The sequence below is a fragment of the Dipodomys spectabilis genome, unplaced genomic scaffold (assembly GCF_019054845.1).
Source record: "Dipodomys spectabilis isolate Male_0828 unplaced genomic scaffold, ASM1905484v1 ptg000449l, whole genome shotgun sequence".
Lineage (NCBI taxonomy): Eukaryota > Metazoa > Chordata > Mammalia > Rodentia > Heteromyidae > Dipodomys > Dipodomys spectabilis.
Window position 1 is genome coordinate 3,148,728 of NW_024871126.1, and position 7,968 is coordinate 3,156,695.

The 7,968-nt window shown below is 33.5% G+C and overlaps 1 pseudogene; it reads left to right on the forward strand.

Annotated features, from left to right (window-relative positions):
• The first annotated feature begins 1,894 nt into the window (after positions 1–1,894).
• Positions 1,895–1,994, forward strand: LOC122097989 (annotated as a pseudogene).
• Positions 1,995–7,968: the final 5,974 nt, after the last annotated feature.

Consider the following 7,968-nt stretch of genomic DNA (forward strand, 5'->3'; position numbering starts at 1 on the left):
AAATGTAGGTTACATTGGTTTGAGAATGACAACATTTTTAAACTACAGAACCAAGTTTTACTGAAGTACCAGTGTTTTGAAGCACTAAGGGTCTTCTCAATTAATGTTTTTCTAAATTATATTTGACCTCTAAATCAAGTTTTCCTAGTCTTGGTAGACCAATTATGGATCTATGATTCCAGAAATTATATTTTTGGCTGCACTGAAATCTTTCATTAATCATGAGGAGAGGGGTATTAAAAATAACCTTGTTCATTTGTGATTTTGTTCACTCATATGGGCTGGTCATCTGTAAATTGAAAGTTTGAATTACAGTACTTTCATTCAAATTTTGTGATCTCATCTTTCATTTTAACTTGCCTTGCATTTCACAATTGATTACTGCTAATTCTTGTAAAGAATTGGGGCCCTGAAATATTATAGGAAATGAGAAATTGAGATGAGTCTTCAATTATTTTCTGTTGATATGTTGCATGGGCCTATGTGAGAAGTCATGCCCTTGTTATCTGATGATGCAGATAACTGGGACCTGGTATCCTAGGACCCATGGGTCCTGCAGAAAAATAATAGCTTTTAGACATCATATCAGCAAAATTTGGGTATAATCAGTAAGAATGCTTCAGAAATATGGAGAAAAACACTTTGCGACCAGCGAGTTAAAACAATAAACAGAGCATCAGAATAAAATCCCTTATATATTAGCAGAAAACAATACTGTTATTTTACCATGTGAATTCCGAAGACCATGAACACTTAGAAGGTATCACAAGTTTATACCGAAGATATTGCATTAATACTTTTTATATTCTAATATATATTCTAAACCTAATTATATATATTCCAATTTATTTATGGGAATAAATGTCAATATATTTGTCAAATTATCAATTCTAGTAAGATTCACTTTATGAAATTTAAAATCAGCACATATAAATATATAAGTATATATAATAAAAAATTGTTTTGCATTGTTGTGTTGTGTTTAGGGAATCAAAGGCAACTCTGTTTTAAAGTATTATTCCATTACCTCTACCTCAGTTTTTGGTAGAGTTAGACTTAAAGCTTTACCATTTGTAGATTTAGAGCCTAGAGGCAAGAGGAAACACTGTGATTAAAACATTACCAATTTAAGGCCTAATATCGAGGAGAAACATATGGACTTCTCCAGGAGCTATGGAAATATTTGGTGGTAGAATGTCAGAAGTGTAAGTTCCTGCTTGGTTGGATGATAGACAGGCCAGGACAATAGGTAATCATGCATATGAACAATTTTTTTCACTTTCTTGGCTTTAGCTACTTTTGAAATGATAAGTACAATTAACAATTATGTTTTGATAAAATGCCTTCCATTCTGAACAATTCTGTCTGAACTGTTCATCTCTCTATGATCCCTTGTAACTAAGATTAGCTTTGTTCCAGTAAGACAATCTATGCTTTCAGGGTAAGATATTCTGGTTGGTCTGTTCCTACATGGAAGAAGGGTAAAAGTTTAGGTAGATATTTGTCCCAGCAAGACCTCATTTGGGAAATTTTAAGCTGCAGAAAGTTAGAAGTAGCTCTTAAGCAAGGCTTACTTTGAGTCCATTAGCTCCACAAAGCTAACTCAGTTGATAAATAAATACTTGAAAAGCCACCACCTTTGGACTTAGCTGTAAAGGTTTCAAAGTATGATCAAATTTAAAATGAAAATGACAAAATATTCATTGACAAAAAAATTGTAAATGTGAGCAATCGAACAAACTATATGTTTTTTCCAGTATACACAGATTTTTAGAGAAATGAGATCAATAGCATTTTTAGGAACAATAAGGGTTCCTTGTTACAAAAAGGCAACTATGGATACATGCCTTTATAAATATTATATCATTACGTACTTAAATTTAGAGTATACTACATGCTTCAGCAGCAGGTCTACCCAAATTACAACAATACAGAGATTAACATGGCACTTGCACAAGGATGATATAAAAATTTGTGAAGTATTCCATATTTTTCATTCTTCTGATGCAAGAAATGAAAAACAGTTATTAAAAAGTTGATTACAAAAATACCAGTGTAACAATACATGTAATTCATAGAATTAAAGGTTAGTTTGACATCAGTGTATTAAATTTTACCTTAGAAAGGTAACCTTTACAAAACTTAAAATTAGATAACATTGCCATTTTATCCCAAAGAAATAAAATAAGAACCTAGTAAAAAAAGGAATCTTAAATTCCTTCTATGTGGAATGCAATCTGAAAGGTCACATTTATTAATGAATCTATACATGATATAACAATGTAGAATTCAAAGTATTATATCTAGGACGAATGAAATAGATTATGGACATTATACAAACATAGATATACTTTTTTCAGAAAAGCACTCGGAACATCTTTAGTTTCTATACTATTCATTCCAACAGATAAGTTAAAATTATTTCTGATTAAAAGATTCACAAACTCTGCAGGAATCATTATAGATGTATACAAACAACTCTTGAATACATTTTGATATCAAAGTCATGCAATTCACTTGGAAGAATACCATGGAATACATGAATTTTTATAATAAGATATTGCTGATGCTTTGTATTGTGAAAAAACAATTTGTAGGGACACAAAAGATGGACTGGCATTTTTGAAATTTAAGAATCTTAACCAAACCATAACGACTTAGTAGAACAATTTGTACAGCCTTTGACAACTTCAAAGAGGTAGTGATACATACTTATCCTTTTGGCAATATCAAATGCAGTTTCTTCCAAGTTGTTCTCCAGACCTTGTTTGATATAATGGTTCAACAGAAGGAGATACAGAGTATCTTTGCTATTTCTATTCCCAGCAGCAAGATGCAAGGGGGTCAAGAGCCCTTTAGTTTGGGGATTGGTATCTGCATCATGATGAAATAATAAAGAAGCCACTCTGGTATTATTCCACATATAAGCACTGTGCAGGGGTGTCCAGCCATTCAGAGTTATTGCATGAATATCTGCCTTGAGCTAGCAACTCATGGACAATGTCTAAGTGTCCACTCTAAGCTTACCGATGAAGAGGGGTATACTCATCCTCATCCCTAGTATTCATCTGGGTGGCCTTTTTGGAAAGTAGTCTCCGCACCATAGTAAGCCGATAAATTTTGGCATCCCAAAGAAGAAATTTGCTTGGATCCTACTCCATTTTTTTCTTGCAATTCATACCATTCCTCACTTTTTCATCTTGTTCCTTGTCTTCATCAGAATTGCCTAACCAGAGACTTTGAGTGCCAGTGGGAATGAGATGTCCATGTATTTCCCCAATAGTTCACATTGGTTGAACTAGTCAGAAAAAACTGGTGAATTTTTTGCATATGTATTTTCACCATGATTTATTTTCTCTTTTTCCATTTTTACTATTCTAAATTATTCTAACTGGAGAGTAGTGAATTGATAGAGAGCAGAGGAAAGATTTTCCTCAGTATTCAAAGGTACAGAGTGAAAATGAGGACCAGTGGTGTCTTCATGTGCAGCTTTTTCTAGGAATGAGAAAATAGGAAACAATGCCTTCTATGTAAATGATTTGGGAAATACCATGTTATAGTGTAAGAGAACTCACTATTCAACATATTGTCTTTAAGAGCTTTCTAGTAGCTTTCTAATGTTCGTATTCAACATTATAAAAAATGTATAATGCAGTAGTAAAATAGAAGTCCTTTGTATGACTACCTAAATTCTTGTTTTTTAAAGACACTGGTTTTCATATAAAAATAGGCCTATCTATTGTCTGCAGGTGATTTTGATGATTGAAGATGCTTAATGAGAAGTCAAAATGTATTAGTAGTCCTTTGCTGCCAATTAAATTTCACTTTTTCTTCTTGGAGAATATAATGATCAAAGCAATAGTTCAGAATCAGCAAGCAATAGTTCAGAATCATGCTTCAAGCGCAAGTGAATCACCAGTAAGTAATCCTCGATTCCATTTTCCACAAAGTTTTGTCACAGATACATTCTGCCTGCCTTCTCTAGCTGCTTTCCTAGCCTGGACCTGTTCCCTCATTGTATAGGAAAAGTGTGATTCAACTGATTTCAATCAGATCTGTTAGTAGAATTATCAAGTATTTAGATTCTTTTTTTTTAAATTATTTGTGGGGCCTGACCTGGGCACTGTCCTTGAGCTCTTCAAATCAAGGCAAGCAATGTACCACTTGAGCCACAGCACCACTTCTGGATTTTTCTGTTTATGTGGTGCTGTTTTGGGAAATGGCAGAGCAGAAAGTGAAATGATGCAATCAAAAATGTAAAAGCAAAATAAATTAGGATAATTATGGGGCAATCATGAAAGAGAGAGAGGAAAAGAGACACAGATGTGCAATGACCTAGCTAGCCACAAAATCTATGCTTCTAATCAATTACAGAGCAAACAATTTTTTATTTTTTAAAAGAGATGGAAATAGAATTTATGTATTTACTTGAAATTAGTAAATACATTTTTAGTCGCCTACATAAAGAGACATAGCTTTGACCAAATTACAGACAAGAATCTTAATCCTTGGGCTGGGAAGGTGGCTCAGTGTAGAGTGCTTGCCTTGCAGCTTACTACAGTGCAGACACTACTTTCCAAAAAGGCCACTCATATGAATACTAGGGATGAGGATGAGTATACCCCTCTTCATCAGGAAGCCTAGAGTGGACACCTAGACCTTGTCCATGAGTTGGTATCTCAAGGCAGATATTCATCCAATAACTGTGAATGGCTGGACACCCCTGAACAGTGCTTATATGTGGAACATATTGCAACAGCACACACACACACACACACACACACACACACACACACACACACACACACATACACACACCTCATCAGATTTCTTCTTAAATATTTTTGTGTATGGTCTTAAGAAGAAATCTACATTACTAACTTGAATTTCTGACAGGACAATATCATCACTGTACATCTTGCTTCTGTGCTTTCAGTTTTAAATTACTATATAAGTATGTGCATTACATAAGTATAGGAAAAAGTAGGAGCCACACGGGTGGCTCAGGTCTTTAATCCAACCTAATCAGAAAGATGAAATCTGATGATTGTGCTTTGAAACCAGACCAAGAAAAAAAAGTCCATTAGATTATGAATTGAAAGTAACCACAGAAGCTTGAAATGGAGTTGTATTATTAGCAGTAAAATGCTAGCCTTGAGAAAACTAAAACAAAATAAATAACAAATTCTGAGACAGAGCCAGGCCCTGAGTTCAAGCTATATATTAGCACCAAACTAATGAATGAATGAATGAACTAAAAATAAATTAAATGGTCACATGTGGAGAGACAGGTAAAATGTAACAACCATGGTGACTGGATTATGTATTATTTTGTAAAAAGGAAAATTATCATTTTTCCTAATCACTAATATTTTACTTGAACTTTTTTGTACAATAAACCCCGAATTTGACATGCATGTATATGTGTGTGTACATGTGCGCACATGTGTATGTGTGTGTGTGTGTGTGTGTGTGTGTGTGTGTGTGTGTGTTCGTTTGCAATGTTGCTTGCCAATGAGGACAGAGTGAAGCTGAAAAGAGCTGTGTTGCAATGTTGTTATTTATCAGTGTTCCGTCCTGTCATTTCAGTGGAACCACCCTTCTTTACATTTTATTTGTCAAATAATAACATCATCATAATCAAAGTATTTACAACATTAAGTTAGATAAAAGAGATCACTTTCAGCTCTTTGTATATGTTAGGCAATAAGATACACATATATTTGGGTAGTAAGTTATTGCTGTAAGATGACTGTCAGTACAAAATATGTATTTGACCCCTTAAATTGGTTATACTTTTAAGATATACTCATGGAGTGAGTTTGACTGACTTGACCAAACAGGTATTACTCTCTGGTTATTCCTGTGAAACTCAAGGTGGATAAACTCTTTCCGGATTTCTGTTGAAAATAACTTTCTTTGTAAGATCATATCTATTCACACTAAGATAATAAATCCCGTATTTTTTAGGTTTGAATATCCCATCATGTTGACTGAAAATCAGTATTGTGGATATGTTTGTTAGATACACATTGCAAAAAAAAAAAAAAAAAGCATGTGTCACCTCCAGATTGTGGATGCATTTGAAGTTGTATTTTACATACAAAGGTTTCTTCATTAATAGTTCTTTTGTGGGAGTAACTATCACAAATTTAACAATTAAGTCTTTTTGAATATCTTTTCCAATAGAAATAACATTCCAGAGTGAGTCTTGCAATTTCTGAAAACCCGTTGAATATTTTAGTGTTATTTCAGTTCATTGACTACACAGCTAAAGACATTTTTGAAATAAACATTGTTAAAATCTGAAAATGTAAGTGGGGATATAGGTTTTTTTTATGCATCATTTTATGAAAAGACAGTTCTTATGAAACTAAAAGATATAGAATAAAAGAATGGAAGTGAATTGGGTGAGCTAATTATAACTTTGTTTTCTATTAGCGTAGTCCTTTGAAAGTACATGATGAATTTAAATTATGTCCTTTGTGACACTATGATTCAGTTATTTTTAGAATCTTTGTAGTTATAAGAGTGAATTTGTAGTATAAATAAATGTTTTTGGAAATGATTAGGATTAATCTTGTGTTTTGCTTCCTACTCCCAAGAAAATGAGTTATTTTCAACTGTTAACAGTTTACAATTGAATCTTCAGCATCATGAGAAATTTTGAACAAATATAGTAGTATTTATGTCTTTTTGGGGGGAGGAGGGGGTCTGGTAGTGGGGCCTGAACTCTCGGCCTGGGCGCTGTCCCTCAGCTCTTCAGCTCAAGGATAGTGCTCTTCGACTTGAGCCACAGTGCCACTTGCGGCTTTTTTGTTTTTGCTTATGTGGTGCTGAGGAATCAAACCCAGGGCTTCACGCATGCAAGGCAAGCACTCTACCACTGAGCCACCTTCCCAGCCCTTTATGTCTTTTAAAATCAATTGTATTCACAAGTTGGAGAGGCTTTAATTCATACTTAGGTCTTGTTGTCTATGATTTTTATCCTCTCATTCCTAACATTAATGATTGGTCAGACTGCATTTTTGGGTACATGAAAGGTAAAATATTTATCTAGAGTCAAAGGTGATTTTTATATGTCTTATTTTAATAGCATTTTAAAGTAGTACCTTTCTCTCAAAATGTTGGGTATAAAAAGCAATTAAAATACTTCTAATGGTAAACAACTTAATTGAGCTACAATGTGGAAATGATTGGTCCATAAGACCTGCAGTCTGTTTCCATCAGGAATTGGGGAGGTGATTCTTTCAGTAAGACAGTGTTAAACAAAGATAGGGTCTCCAGGCAGTCAGTGTTGAATGAAGGGATAGAATATGATTTCTGCTATTTTGACCTAGAAACCAAGAATGTTATACTTTAGCAGTTCTTTTCACCAGGGAGGTATTCATTGATTATGAACTTTGAGTATTCATATTACAGTTCCCTATTTTCTAACAAAGATAAAGTGAAATATTATGAGTGTACACAATAATTCTGGGAAATTTTCCTAGAATTAGTAGACTAAGTGCTGGTATTTTAGTCATAAAATAGAATGAGGTTAATTGATACAGTGGGAGATGAACCTCAGGCTAACACTTACCATGTGTGCAATGTTGTACTAGTAATTACAACTCTGAGGACTTCAATATCATCGTCTGAGAATTAAAAATGTAAGTAGTTCAACTTTATGGAATTATTGTGGATTAAATTAGATACCATAGGTAAAGTACTTGGAAAAACAATCAATTAGCATTTGGCAAATTCTACCTGTTATTTTATCATGTGGTTAATTCTAACATCTTTTACTGTGATTTTTATTGTGTTTCTTTATGATGTGCAATGTGATGGTTTTCCCAAACTGATTCTCACAATTCACATTCCATTCAACAAAAAGAAATGTGTAACAATTCCGTTTGTTTTGCTCCTTATTAACTTTTCCATTTTATTTTATAATGAAATATGATTTCATAAATCTACTGTAGATGC